Here is a 16,150-nt window from a genome sequence, read left to right as displayed (position 1 = left end):
TCATTAAGTAATTATGCTGGAGGAAACTAATGAGGAGATGAACATAAAAACTGGGAAATGGTATAGAGCACATACCCTTTTACTTTGAATCCTGCAGATCCACCAGCAGACTGAGGAACCTGCAACATGCTCAGGGAAGTCTAAACCTATCCACTGACTTTACTTCTTTCCAGTTTATATAAAAGAGTACTAATAACTAATAACTCATGACTTAGCCCATAGTACAAAGTTAAAAGTTCAAAAACCTTTTTTTTAAGCAAAATTATGTAATATGCTAAAACTGGAAGCAGCAGTTGGGAAAAGCTTAATCTAAAAGTCTTCATTTTTACAAAAAGACCTCTGAAATGAACTATATTGGAATTGAGTGATAAATTCCTGGAGCTTTTAAATTTTCTAAGAAAAAATAAGTAGATTCATAACTACATTTCAAATTTGAAGTTTTTTTTATCAGAATTATTTAAATGCAAAAGTTTTTGGTTATTAATGGAAGGCTGTGTGTGGATAATGCCAATGCACATTTTTAAGTCTAATGAGCTATTAATATGTGAGTTGAAAATACCATTTCTCCAGTTATTTGAGTTGATTTAAATCCAGTATTGACGCATTTCATTTCTTCCCTCAGAACATTTTAAAGACACAATCCAAAGGACTTTGATTACTTTGGTTATTTCTGATTTATTTGAAATATTTAAATGACTAGTTTTAACATAGACCTGTATCATATAATAATTGCCATTGGCTAGTAATTTAGACTGATGAGAAGCTTTTTCCATGCTGTTTTCTGAAAATCTTAATTCACTATCTTCTCTATTAGAAACACTCTTGCAGAGATACTTTCACTTGCTCATGCATCACTAGGTGGATTTATGCTTCTGGTTTACACCTTAACTGGTGCCTGTTGCTAATTTGACCAGCCAACTGGCGGAACACTTAAAACACTTTCTTGTTAAAATGACTCAACAGAGGTAGAATTATGCACTAGAGCATTAATCAAAAGACCATCTGTTCTAACAAGAAATTTTGCAGTTTCCTAGTTGTTCTCTGAAAATTTAGTGAGACATCTAGGTTACAAATCTCAGCATTTGCATAATATTGACACAGATTATAGATTAATTTGAAGTGTTTATAAGATAGAGAATGTATAATAATATGTATATATAAAGATAATTTTAGCTCTTCTAAAATTATATCCAAATTTAAAATGTAATTATTTCAACATTATTCACTCTTCTATGTTTTAAAATATATTGCTTAACTATATAGTTACCAAAGTTGGATGGGAATTCCTGATTTCAGATTAAAACCTAAGAAATATTACATATTCTTTCCGAATGTGTCCTGTAACACCTCACCAGTGGTTATCTGGGAAAATATTTGGTCTTTCTGAGAGCAGGGATTTAACATTTTCTTTCAAAAATTCAAGATCTTAGAAGAAAGTGAAAGCAGATAATAAATACATGTGGGTCCTAAATGCTAAAATGAATCAAGTAGAATTGTTTCAGCTGCAAGTAGTACTACTCCCATCTCAAAACTGCTTAGACAACAGGGACACATGACCTCATGTAACAAGATCCCAAGGGAGGAAGTTCCAGAATTCATTAAATTGATGGCTAAATGAAATCATCAAACATCCAATTCCTCTAATCTTTCTGCGCAAGCATCCTCTTCCTGTCAGCTAATGTCCTTAGATTTGACCCCTTTTGGTGTTACTGATGAGCTTTTAGCATCCTACCCTCACATAACCATCTAAATGTCAAGAAGAAGGAGGATGTGAACCTCTCTAAGAGGGATGAAATCTTTTTCAGAGGATCCTAGATTTCCTCAACGGAGTCCTTATCTGAAATTATATAACAAAAATCCTTCTTAAATTCTTCTTAAATCAGGCTTGAAAGGAGTGAACTGCCCTGATATTCAGTAACCAAGATTAACCCTCTAGGTAGGTCTTAAGGAGGAGCCCCTTTTTCTAAAGCAGGTAGCCACCTGGTGTCTTAGGTGGATATTAGGTAGGTAACCAATAGTGTTGCTCTACAGGACAAAAGCATTATTTCAAAGGAGCTAAAAATAAACACTAAGAGGAATGTGATGTTGGGCAAAATGGGATGTTTTGGTACTATTTCCCATTTGCAGAATCATCATCACTATTTAAAACTTGCTAATCCTTCCAATGATTAGTATTGTTGTATGATTAATACATAGTTAAGACTGAGCATTTCAATGGAAACATCATTATAGTCATGAAAGACTAGAAAATACATTGGGCGCCTGGGTGTCTCAGTCAGTTAAGTGTCCAACTTCAGCTCAGGTCATTAGTTGTTTCAGATCCTCTGTCCTCCTTCCTCTGCCCCCCGCCTCAAAAATAAATAAACATAAAGAAAATATATATGGAGAAGAAAAATAATGCTTTCTAGTATTAGCAAGGGACATACTTGAGTACCCTTGATGTAGCTAAAGAGAATAAGAAAGTTTTAACATATTGGGGCAGTAAATAGTTTCTATTACAGTATAAAAGAAAGTTATTTGTTAGTCTACACTCAAATGCTGTTCTTAAAAATCTATCAATGTGTATTAAATATCCTGGTTCAAAATTAGCTCTAACACTAAGAAGATATTCAAATGTAGAATATTATCCCTAAGTTGTTATTAAGAAAACATAATGGCATTAACTACATTGTAACTTTTAGGTGTGGAAGTTTTAGCATACAGAATCATTAATAGCCTTTTTTTTTTTTTAAGGAGGGATTCCCTAGCTAAAAATTTTTGCTTATAATTATAACAATAATACTTTGAGATTTTAAAACAAGTAGAGAATTCAGTAACAGGAAAACTTGCCCTTTATAGTATCAGTTAAATACTGACACATCCAATATTAATGTGGTAGAAATGTATCTTAGCTCAAATCAGACCTGCATCATTGCTACCTCCTGATATCACCTAGAGGGCATCCTTCTGGCCAGTAGACATAGTTCTGGGGGCATAATAGAGGTACATTTGTTTGAACAACAGATGACTGAGGTTGGCTGACTTGGAAACCCCTTAGAGCTAACAACTGCAGTGAATTCTCCATCAACTTTTATTTTCTATTTCCTCAACTTTAACACCTTGATCTTAATACCAGCAAATGGAGTATAAGTCTTTTGACTTATTCAGAGTTTGTTGCACACTTTGCACATTTGGTTTGGATGAATCATTGACTAGGTGGATATTGTTATAAGACAGATAATGAGTGGGTAGTAGTGAAGTTATCTTAATGTCTGGAGAATCTTCTTTTTATCCCCTGGAGTTCTAAGTTCATTTTCTTCTCTGATCTTCAAATAGGTTCTAAAATTCCACCTTTTTATAGAAGACTTAATAATAGGAGGAAAACCAAAAATTCAGTTGTGACCTTACCTAAACATTAAACCCTAATTAGCTGTCATTGTTCACTGTCTCAAAAAATTAAACAGAACTTCTTTTTAGAATGTATATTCTTCTATTCTTGCTTTTTTCTCCCTAATCTCATCTTTTTATGCAGTGATGATTAATATATGACAGATATTATTTAATATTAATTATAATTATTTGTATATAATTAATTACATATTATAAAATTAATTATATAATTAATAGAATTATAATTCTATTAATTAATATTAATATTAATATATGACAGATTTTTGGGGGGACAGTTCAAATATCACATTCTACCCCACTGCCCTCATAAATATGTGCTTACTGGTCAGATGACACATTGTACATGTATATCAAATCACTCCCTTATAGAAGAACAGAATTTTTCCTTATCTTTCATTCACAAAACTCTTCTTACACAAATATGATTTGGGTAAAATTAGAGCTTTCCATGTCCATATGTGAAGTTAGTGGAACTTCTAGCGTTTGGTGCTTTTTGAACCTTTGGTCAAGTGAAAAAATGAAGTAGGATGCATGAGGGTTAATTTTCCCAAAGAATATGAATTCCTTGGAATTAGAACAAGAGTAAGGAATATTTCTGCAGCATATTATAGCAGACTGCAGAAATGTTAACTTTGTTGGGTAATGTTATCTTTGTTGAGATTCAGACATATTTGGGCATTCTTAGAATCCTGGTGAGGCATTCCATAAGAAAATTTCTTTTGCATGACATCTGAAGTGATCCTTAGGAAAGAACTCTACTGGGGAACAGAAATGTTTGAAGCATGTCATAGAAAAATAGTGTAACAGACCAACCTGACAGTAACAGGAGGAGATGATTCATCCCAAGAGAAGGAATAGCTGTGCATGAGAGTTAAGTGTTTAAACTAGAGTCATTGTAGAAGGGGAATCGTGATTCTGATTACACCATGATGAGTACTTTCAGCCCAATCTCGTAGATACCAAGGAGAAAAAAGACTATAAAAGAAAAAGTGTACAGAAAAACTGTGTAAAACACTGGGTTATAAGCAGCTCTGATTTGGGAGCTTTCTAGCAGAATACTGCAAAAGAGCAAGAGGCCTTTTTTTTCTGTTTGTCACAAATTGCCACATATAAGTAGGGCACCATGACAGGCTAGGTCATTGATTGTGGGGCCTGGTATATTAGTCCGGGTTCTCTAGAGAAGAAAAGAAAAGAAAAAAAAGAAAAGAAAGAAAAGAAAGAAAAGAAGAAAAGAAGAAAAGAAAAAAGAGAAGAAAAGAAAAGACATAAGAAAAGGAAAGAATTTATTGTAAGGAATTGGCCCACACGATTATGGAGACTGAAATCCAAAATCTGCAGCATGGGAAAGCAGACTGAAGACCTAGGAGATCTGATGGTGCAGATGAAATCCAAAGCAGCCTATTGGAGAACTTTCTCTTCTTGGGGAAATCAGTCTTTTTGTTCTATTCAGCCCCTCAACTGAAAAGGCCTACCTACACTATGGAAGGCATTCTACTTTACCCAAAGTTCACCAATGTAAATGTTAATTTCATCCAAAACCACTCTCGAAGTTGACACATAAAGTGAACCATCACAATTGCCAACAACTGATGGGAGAAGATAGGTTTAATGAGCATTCCTTGGGGACTCCTGAAAATACTGGTGAGTAAAAAGAGGACCCTGAAGGTTGTTATTCTATTACAATAGCAGGGTTAGTGGAATTCAAATCATTACAATTATTTAATTTCATACCATCATGTAAAACAAATGATTAGGGCCAATGCAAATTCCACTTACAAGTTTTACATTTGCACAATGGGCATCTTGGGCTATAAACCATTAAAAGGTTAGACAGTGTCTGATTTAGAATGTTTAGCAAAATAACATGTTTTTAACATAATATTTAATGACTATTTTTGCTAAAAGGGTGAAATTAGAGTATTTAAGAGCATAATAGAATGAGTACATGAGCTCAAACACTGGTTCTAACGGCTGTGAGTCTTTCTGTAAATTTACTTGATGTTTCTATGCTTCAGTTTCCTTATGTGAAAATAGATATACTTATATAACCTTTTTACATGGTTGTTAAGAAAAATAAGTGAGACAATATTGAGCATTTGGCACAATTTTTGTACATAGTCAATACATGTTGACTATTGTTCCTATAATAATTTTAACAGTGCAATTAAGCTATCTAAATGTTTAACTAATTATCAATCCATCCATTTGTCTGCATATATTATACAGCCAAAGCTTTACCAAAAGATAACATTTAACAGTATTGGGAGGACTGGTTAACAACAGCATGAATGTGGAGCTATGACAAGTGAAGGAAATGGTTAATAATATCTGTATTTTGTACTTAATTGGTTTATAATAAGGCAAAATAAAATTTTCTGTGTGAATATGTTTTATTGTCTATATAGTATGGATTATATTCAGTGGACACCAGCATACAAGCAAAGTTCCTTTCTTCTTTGTTTTTATTTTAATAGAGTTTATGTTTTAGAGTAGTTTTAGGTTCAAAGAACAATTGTGCAGAAAGTACTGAGATTTTCTATATTCCACTTGCCCCAATATATGCACAGCCTCCTTGATTATCAACATTCTTCCCAGAATGGTATAATCAAGCCAATTGACAAACTTACATTGATACTGACACACTGTTATAATGTAAGATTCACTCTTGGTATTGTACATTCTATGGAATTGGACAAATTTATAATGACATGTATCCACCATTATAGTTTCATAAAGAGTAATTTACTGTCCTAAAATCCTCTCTGCTCTATTCATCCTTCATTCTCCCTTAACCTCTGGCAGCCACTGATCTTTTTAACCATCTCCACAGCTTTGCCTTTTCCAGAATGTCATATATAAATATCATATACTTGAAATTATTTGGTACACAAACTTCTCAAATTGGCTTCTGTCACTTAGTTATGTACACTTACATATCCTCCATGTATTTTCATGGCTTGATAGCCGTTGTGTGTATGTGTGTGCTAAATAACAGCCCATTGTCTGGATGCACCTCAATTTATTTATCCATTCACCTACCGAACTACATCTTGGTCGCATCCAAATTTGGGCAGTTATGAATAAGGCTGATATAAACATTTGTGAACAGGTTTTTGTGTGAACATAAATTTTTAACACTTTGGGGTATATGCCAAGGCACACATAATTGTGCAATGTATGGAAAGAGTATGTTTAGTTTTACAAGAAACTGCAAAAATGTTTTCCAAAGTGACTATACCAGTTTGCATTTCCCTCAACAATGAATAGAGTTCCTTTTGCTCCACACCCTCACCAGAATTTGGTGTTGTTAGTGTTCTAGAGTTTGGACATTTTAATAGGTGTATAGTGGTATTTCGTTGTTGTTTTACTTTGCATTTCCCAATGATAATGATCTTTTCATACTATTATTTGCCAGTTGTACATTTTCTTTGGTGAGGTGTCTGTTAAAGCCTTTGGCCCATGTTCTAATAACATGTTGTTTGTTTGGCCCATGTTGTTTGTTTTCTCACTGTTGAGCTTTAAGAATTCTTTGTGTGTTCTGAATAACAATATTCTAGCAAACAAGTCTTGTAAATATTTTCTCCCAATCTGCGGCTTGTCTTTTCATTCTCTGTGTTTTTTGTCTTTTCATTCTTTTGAAAATGTCCTTTACAGAGAAGTTTTTAATTTTAATGGAGTCCAACTTATCAATCATTTCTTTCATGAATCTTGCCTTTAATGTTATATGTCAAAAGTCATCACCAAATGCAAGGTCATCCATATTTTCTGCTATGTGATCTTCTAGGAGTTCTATAGTTGTGCTTTTGCATGTAGGCTTGTGAAATATTTGTAGTTAATTTTTAGTGAAGTGTGTAAGGTTTGTGTCTAGATTTATTTTTTTTCATGTGATATCCTAGTTATTCCAGCATCATTTATTGCCTTTCTTTTTTATGTGTGAATAAGCTTTTTATCCAAAAAATGTCTATTTATTCATCAGCAATCAATTTTTGAATCACTCATACATACAAGATACTACACACTATACTTTCAAAATGAAAGAAAAAAGACATATTCCTTGTCCATAAGGAACTCCATTATCATAAAATATACAGAGAAGTAAATTAATAATTAAAATAAAATCACACACGTGTATATATTTCTGTGAGGCAAACGATTACTCCTATGTATTGGTAAATATAAATTACAATGCACACATATATTACAACATGACATTGTAGACAGCTTAAGTACAGAAGGACTTGATGGGAATGATCATCAACAGGATTATAAAATATACTATCTCCAGTTTAGGAGAAAAAAAATCTGTTAATTTACCCATGTAAACAATACTTACTAGATTACTATTAAATGGAAATCACTGAGATGGTTGGGGTAAAATATTGAGTAAAATCAAATACAAATCCTGACGTCATGGAGCTTAGAAATATGGCAGAGATAGAAACATAACTGGTCATAACTCAAGGACAAGTAAGGTACATGCACTAAAAACATCTACAAGAGTACAGAAAAGAAATGATGAAGAAAAGAAGAAATGATGGTTAAAAGCAACAGTGGACAAAATTGCTGTTACCTTAGCAGGAATCAAGGTGTATACTAGCAGTCAAGTAGTATTGTAGTGGTAACTGCTACAGCTTGGCAGGTATTAAATGATAATTTCAGTTATACATGTCCTCAGTGAAGTTGTAAAAAGTACATATTTTATTAAATCTCAGCTTTTGAGTACATATTTCTAATATGCTGTGGGACAAAATGGAAAGTATGCATAAAGTACTTCTGCAGCATACTGAATATGATGGCCACCTAAAGGAAAGCCCTTGTGTGATTAGGCTGTGAGCTGAACTAAAAACTTCACGAAACATCATTTTTCCTTAAAAGAATGACAAACTGATAAACTCTGGATATTTTGACTTGGGTATTTGTCAGATTTTCTCAAAAATAAACAAGTGACTAAAGTAACTGATAGTATATGCTGACAAGGGAGACAAAATTGAGTTTTCAAGAGAATATTAAAATTTTGGAAAACTTTTATCTGTCACTATGAGCTTGTCAGCTTCACAATATTTAAATATGCTTTGATGAGATCAAAGTTGCTATTAATGAATGTGATTTTTTTATAGTATGTAATGAAATGTGTCAATATTTAATAGATTTTTAGAAATCAATGAACTATATTTTCCAAATGACCAACAAATTGTTATAAAATCATGCATTGGTAACATTCATTCAGACTGCAATATTGATCAATGAATATTAGTGCAATACAGTATAAATTTTAATCGATATGGTTTCAGACTTTGCAGTGTAATCAACATTCAAGAAGCTATCTCATCAGTTTTTGGTGTTATATCAAAGAAGACTATCGATGATCATACGAAAAGACTATTAAAATATTCTTCCATTTTTGGGGGCACCTGGGTGGCTCAGTTGGTTGAGTGTCTGACACTTGATTTCAGTTTAGGTCATGATCCCAAGGTTGTAGAATTAAGCCCTGCATTGGGCTCTGCACTGAGTGTGAAGCCTCTGTGGGATTCTCTCCCTGTCTCTCTCTCTCTTTCTCTCTCTCACTTTTCCCTTCTTTCCTGCTCATGGTCTCTCTCTCTCTAAACAAAACAAAAACAAACAAAAAATATTCTTCCATTTTCTAACTATATATTTTTATGAGTGAATTTGATTTTTTTAATACTGCTACCAAAACAATATACTGCAATAGATTGAATGAAGCAGATATAAGAATCCAATTGTCTTCTTTTCAAGCAGACATCAAAGAACTTTGCAAAATGTAAAACTGTCACTTTTCTAATATTTTTAAAATATTTTTTTCATAAAAAGTGTTTACATGTAGACATGCAGTGGATTTATCATCACCAGCTTAAATAAGTTCTTAAAATATTTTAAAAATTTTATAGCTTTAATTTATACTAGATTTAACCCACATAAATAAAAGTTCCTTTGGGACTTTGTGCCGGTTATCACTTATGGCCTCTCAGCTCTGAATCCACTCTGCTCTATGATAATAGAGTTATTCCTTGTAAATATTTCTCCTTTGCCAGTCAATGGAAAGTTAAGGTTGGTTTATAAGAACACTGGAGTGACACTAGAGGTGGAGGAGTTTCATTGCCAGATTTCTGGAGAACATGCTTTCCGTAGCTTTCAATGTCAGGCAGCAGTGGTGTAGTCAGGACCCCCAGACACCGCAACATCTGCAGCCCAGCCCAGATCACTACTCTTTTCATCCTCGCTTTAGCTCTGCATGTGCACATGCCAGAGGTCCCATCAATCTGCTATTTAGTGAGCAGATCACCCTACCTGTATTGCACACAGCCCAGGAATGCACAGAGTCTACTAGGTTTGTAAAGAGGAGGCCTGTCTAGCCCCTGGTTTCGGCAGTTCTGGCAGTGATACTCTGACTTCCTCTACAAGCCTGGCTACTAGCTTCAGCTCACCTGCTCCTCAGAGGAATCTTTCACTTTGTCCAGTGACTCTGGAACAGCTCTTCCAGACAACTGAGCAAAATTCTACTATCTAGTTGGTTTTTTAGAACTTCAACAAGGTCTGAGTCCCAACCTTGGGGACAGGATTCCCTTTTCAAGTTTGTTCTTTTTGGGGAACTCTCTCTCAGTCCCAAGGTACCCTTAGACTTTATATAGTACATATAAAGATAGACAGGTAACTAACTCTATCTTTATATTTAATCTAGTATAAAAGCTTGATAATAATTATTTACACTGAACTTCCACTATTTAAATTACTGTAAGAGGTTTCTGACTCATTGCTGGACCCAGAGTCCTCAATAATTTCTGAGATGGTAAAAGTGTCCTGAGATCAGAAAGTTTGAGAATGACTGCTACAGGACAGTAAAAAAGTAAATGAAGGTGATGAACACTGCATAGAAGGACTAGGGAACAATATTATTCAAAGCACTTGTCCCTGTAACAATCATTCCATTCTAGGAAAAGCTTGGAAATTGAAATGTCTCCTGAAATTGAAGAGAGATATCTTCTTGTGGTTGGAAGAATTTTTTATCCTATGGTTTTAGTTAATAAAACATCTTACTTCTGGGACATTTAAAAAAATATGTACTTATCTTTCTCCACAACTCATTTCTCCTTTGGTCCTTCATGTTTCAGTTAATAGCCCAGAATCTGCCCACTTCTGTCCTCTTTTATTACTATTATTCCTAAACCGAGCACCCATCATTGCTTACCTGTTTAACAACAATGGCACCCTAACTGGATCTCAGGCTTCCACTCTTACATCTTTCAGAATAATATCTACTCAGCAGGCTGACATCTACATAGCAGCTAGCGTGAATCTGCTAAAATTTAAATAAAATGATGCCACTCCCCTATCAAAACCTTCCTGTGGTCCCCCCATATAGCTCAGATTAAAATCCAAAATCTTCACAATGGCCTAAAAGTTTCTGCAAAATCTTTCCTTCATGATCTCTCTGTCCTCACCATCTGGTATTGTGCTGGCACTCCTGTTCCAGCCACACTTGCCTCCTTGAAAACATCTCTGTGCTCTAATGCAAATGTACTCCTTGATGACGGGATTTTTTTTTTGAATTTTGTTTATTTCTATAAATTTAGCATCCAGGACAATATTGAAAAAAAATTAGTTGGTTTATAAGTCTTTTTTTTTTTTTTTGCATAAAGTAGTAAAACCAGTCTAAGCTGAAATGCTATAGAAATTTAGATTGAATCTAACACTGTAATTTTCTCTGAAGTGAAACCTAATTCCCAAATTTGTCTCTGGTTATGAATATTTTCTTATATTTTACATCCAAAGGGATACTGTGGTTTCATTTCAGGTTAAAACTATATTCCCAAGATAGTGTCAGAATTAAAACATGAATTAGAACTAAGATGTTTAATTAAATCATTCAAAAAACATTCATTGAATGCTCGCTTCGGCAGCACATATACTAAAAAACATTCATTGAACATTTGCCACATTTAAGATACTCTTTTAGCTACTGTGTAAGCCAAGATGATGCAAATATGATCCCTGTCAGTGATATGGAAGATAAAATAAAGTATATACAGTGGACAATTTCTCTATCAAAATGGCAGATGGTTCAAACATTGTAAATCACTGCTTGTCATCTCCAATCTAAAAAAAATTAAAAGAAACATAAAAACAGGTCAATGAGCATACAGCCTTGACCAAAATAAAGAGGACTGCTCAGAGGCACTGAATTTGTGCAACATTTTTTAAGGGCATCCAAGTGAAATTTACCACAACCAATAAGCTAAGGACCCAAATAGAATGTCATAGCTCACAAGGGAGATCAGGCAGCCCAGAAGACAAATGGGAGAATTCTGTCCCCAGACTAAAGCACACAACTAATGACCAGCAAACTTCTGAGGAAGATCAACACCATGAATTAGAGGAAAAAAAATCAAATGTACAAAAATGCCCAAGAAAACAAAATTAATTTATTAATCCAGAAATAGATTTTAAATAAATTAAAATTAATAGGTATGTATGTTTTATTCTCATTTACTAACAGGATAATTGATTAGAAAACATACTCTTTCATATGTATCATGGAGACTTAGAAATTCAAAGAGAAAGATCTGTGTGAGAAAGTGAGTTAGGAAAATCTTTTGGGAAAAGTTAGGTTTTTAACCATTTGTCATAGCAAACATGAGATTTAGAGTTATAGAGAAGAAAGACAACATCCATTTCACTTAGGCATTATGAAGGCATATAGGGAAGGCTGAACTTTCTAAAACAGAGGACTGGTGTTAAGAGGAAGCTAAGAATCAAATTTCAAGGCAGAGACAAGGGAAGTTTGAAAAATTTGGATTTGAGTTAACATAACAGAAAATACTGTATGATTGTTAGTAGAGAAAAAACATGTCCCTGGATAGTACAGAACCAGTTTTAAAGACATTTGCTTTTCAGTACTGAAAGGGAAGTAGTAGCAAGTGATAGAAAGAAGAATCTTAAGTGTAGGAAGGGTTAATGAATACTTTTGTAGGTCTGAAAATTTTCCCTAGGTTGTTAACATCATGCATTTTCTTTCATTAATGTTACACATTTTCAAAATGGTCATCAGTTGATAAATATCATCTATGGACATTTTAATAAATGGGGCTCTTTTGTTGTCACTTTTGCTATTGAGCAGTAAGGTCTATGCACTCTCTCTGATATTGAGTGGGTTTGGATTTACTGTGAACATGAGGGAAAAGCAAGAGTGAATGCATGAACATAGTACAATACTTGCTGTATATCCTTAGTTTGAAATGGGTTCTTATACAGCAATACTAATTGAAATGGAATGTGGTACCTTGAAGTAGGGGTGAAGTCATAAAACAAAAAAGAAATGAAAAACCAAACTCAAAAATCGAGGATATAAAGCAAGGGGCACCTGGGTGGCTCAGTCGGTTAAGCATGAGACTTCAGCTCAGGTCATGGTGTCATAGGTTCATGAGTTTGAGCCCCGTACTGGGTGAGCTCCAGCCCCATTCCGGTTGAGCTTGAGCCCCTCATCATATCCAGTGAGCTCAGCTCTGCTTTGGGATTATCTCTGTCTCCCTCTCTCTGTGTCCCTTGTGGGATTCTCTCTCTCTTTCTCTCCCTCTCTGTCCTTTGTTCACTCGCGCATGCACTCTCTCTCTCTCAAAAAATAAATAAAAATAATAAAATAAAAAAAAACACAAAAGCCAACATTGAAAACATACGTTGTTAGCCTTGGAATTGGGTCATGGAAGACGCTTGAATAGGCCTTGAGGAGGCTGTTGGGAAGGCTTAACATTAAGTAAGGAAGCTGTTATTAGAACCTGGAGGAAAACAGATTCCTTGTTATATAGTGATGAGGAATTAAGCAAAACTGGCACCTGCAGTAATATGGAAAATAGACAAAGTAACTAATGACATGAGAGATCCAGCTAAGGAGATTTTTAGGCAACATGTTCAAAGTCAATTATATTCTGAAACTGTGCATCATAAAATGAGAATACAGAATGATGAAATAGAGAGAACTTAACTTAGTTTTTCAGGTAGGACATAGAGAAAATATGAGAATCAGGATTTTTCTGGTTTCAAAATATAAGAACTCACCCCCAGTGCAGATCCTCCAAGAAGCAGATGTCAAAATAGAATTAGACTGCAATAGATTTATGGTGGGGGAGGGGTGGTGGTGGTGGAAATAGCTGTGAGGGAAAAAGAGAAGGGAGCCTAGGGAGGGAGGGAGAGGTGGTAGACTGTCATGCAGGCATGACACCTATAAAGGAGAGAGGAAAGGAAAGAAGACTGCATATGCAGAAGCAGAATCTTAAGACTATAGTGAAGCTCTAAGAAATTTTAGCCAGGCCAAAGTTGCTGCGAATTAAGATTGTGGTACAAAAATGCTGGTACCAACAGATGGCGGTCATCTATCAATTAGAATCCCTGCAGCAGGAAATATGGGTTTTGCACTTTCTGAGCAACCACAGTTCACTGCTTACACTGCACAGTATACTTCTCTACATGTTCCAGGAGCACTTCTCTGTGGTTCCCTGGGACCTCTTTTTCCTGAGAGTAAACTTAGAAGGGAAGATGAACTATAGCTCCCACCATAGTAGCCTATCTTGGAGCCATCAAGAGGAGTCCTCTCCCTTCTCCACTACCCATCCTAAACAACTCTCACTCTCAGAATTTTCTTGGCTGCTTTGGTGGCCCACTAGTGACTAAACCTTAATTTCTGAGAAGCTGAACCCTTGGTAGTCCTATCCTTATCAAATCCAGGTGGTTACATATGCCCATTCACAGTTGCGATGGAACAAGGGAAGGCCAGGAAGTACCCAAGTCCATCACCTGCATTCCGCATATATCCATGTCCTCATTGAGTAAAAAGTAATTATTGCAGTGACTGGGTGGCTCAGTTGGTTAAATATCTGACTCTTGGTTTGGGCTAAGGTCATGATCTCATGGTTTGTGGGTTGTAGCCCCAAGTCGGGCTCTATGGGGGTTCTCTCTGTCCCTCTCTCTTTGCCCCTCCCCTGCTTGTGTGTGCTCTCTCTCTCTCTCTCTCAAAATAAATAAATAAACTTATAAAAAGTAATTATTGAATAAAACCCAATTATTCTTAGAAATACTCTTTTACCTACTGGTCTCTAGATATAAAATACCCCAAGTGTTGTCAAATGCCCCATGGTACACTCCCATCTTTTTAAGTGTTTGCTCTAACTCTATGCTTTCACTGTGTTTTTAGAAGACTGCTTCTGCATTCTACCTATCCATCTATTCTGGAGAGTGTGACATGTGACAAAGCCAGTGGATCCTATGGTCATAAGCCTACTCTAGCATCTCTATTGCTATGAAGTATGTCCCCAGGCCAGATGTTCCCCTGTATGGCATCCCATAAGCATTTGAATAATGTTGTTAACTCACACTTTTCTAGAAGGAAATGCAAACCCATATTCATAATAAGTCTATATACCTATGATGATGAACCATTGGCCTTTTCAGGATCAAAATGGCCTAATGCAGCTCATTTGCTTTCAAGTGCATGGTTTGTCTCCATGAGGGAATAGTGCCATATTGGCAACTAGGCATTGATTTCTATCACTGATAAATTAGACGTTTGAAGGCAGCAGTCGCTAGATTACCTTGGTAAGTGGGAATCAGTGTTTTTGATCCCATATGTAGTTTTTATCTTTGCTACCATAACAATTCCCATCATGAGCACATCATGAGCACTACATCATTGTAGTTCTAGAGTGCATGGTGATGAAGGTTGGCTGTTGTCAACTGGCCAACTCATTTGGTGTCTTGTTTCTTCATTGTCATTTCCATGGTGGTAAGCATTAACATGTGGTATAAAAATCTCCAAATTCTGTGACTGAGCTAACTTGTTCATGAACTAAAGTGGGATTTTTTTCTTTTTCAGTTAGTCTTACAAGATCCCCCATACGGAAGCCATAGTAAAAGCTGGAGCAAGGTGCTATTGCAAATATGAAGGGTGACATGAGGATGTGGACTTCCCACTCATGCAGCTTATTCATGTCCTCTGTTTGTGTTTTGTTCCAAGCCTGGATATTCTGCTTCTGAATCTGTCCACCTCTGACTTGGTGAGTCTGATAGAATCCAACTCATAATAGGAAGTTCCAAATTCACAGTCAATTTATGCTCCAAGGTCAAGCATTTTATCTCTATCATAATAAGTAACACATACAACAGGAACTGCTTCTCACATGGGGTATAATTCTCTACCAGAAATGGCATCACTTTTTCCCATACTTCCAGGGGTCTGAAATTTTATACTTTCACTCAGGCTTACCATGAGCTTTATCCCACATTTTTCCCACTGCTGATGCCTCCAACACTACAGTGTCTGTCAGATTTTATACTCCAACTATGGTGACCAGCCACATTGGTTTCTCTAAGGCTTTCTTGGTTTTAGCATTGAAAGTCTCATGTCCCAGTCCAGGAACACTGAGATAGCTGGTCACACTACAAGTAACAAAAATGCTTGCTTGCAGTCCCCACAAAAAGCTAGTCTTCCATGTTATTCTGTAGATGGGGTGAAGAAGTATTCTTAAGTGTAACAGATGTTGTCTCCAGAACTCTAAGGGGCTTATTACCATACGCTGTGTGGTAGAGCACACAAGATGCAAGAAAGCATCTTTTATTTTGAAGGAAATACCTGGCATGTCTCTGAGGACAAAATTTCACTGAAGAGGTAGGTATCTGAATTCTGTAGCTGTTATGTCTCAGCTTCTGAGGCTCATGTGACTTTACCTGGCCTGTAGGCTGCCAGCCACCTCTTACT

The 16,150-nt window shown here is 35.5% G+C and overlaps 1 long non-coding RNA gene across 7 annotated transcripts in view; it reads left to right on the top strand.

Moving 5' to 3' along the window:
- Positions 1-16,150, top strand: part of LOC122240906 — a 58,091-nt gene that overhangs the window by 21,545 nt on the left and 20,396 nt on the right. For 6 of the 7 annotated variants that reach the window (XR_006220692.1, XR_006220691.1, XR_006220690.1 and 3 more), the window contains one exon: positions 15,269-15,449. This is a non-coding gene — a long non-coding RNA (uncharacterized LOC122240906). Of the gene's footprint in view, positions 1-14,590; positions 14,701-15,268; positions 15,450-16,150 lie in introns of all 7 variants that reach the window. The other variant, XR_006220695.1, reaches the window with a different exon arrangement.

The sequence above is a fragment of the Panthera tigris genome, chromosome C1, assembly GCF_018350195.1.
Source record: "Panthera tigris isolate Pti1 chromosome C1, P.tigris_Pti1_mat1.1, whole genome shotgun sequence".
Classification (NCBI taxonomy): Eukaryota; Metazoa; Chordata; class Mammalia; order Carnivora; family Felidae; genus Panthera; species Panthera tigris.
The sequence above is the reverse complement of the archived record's forward strand: the minus strand, read 5'-3'. Positions and strand labels throughout refer to the sequence as shown.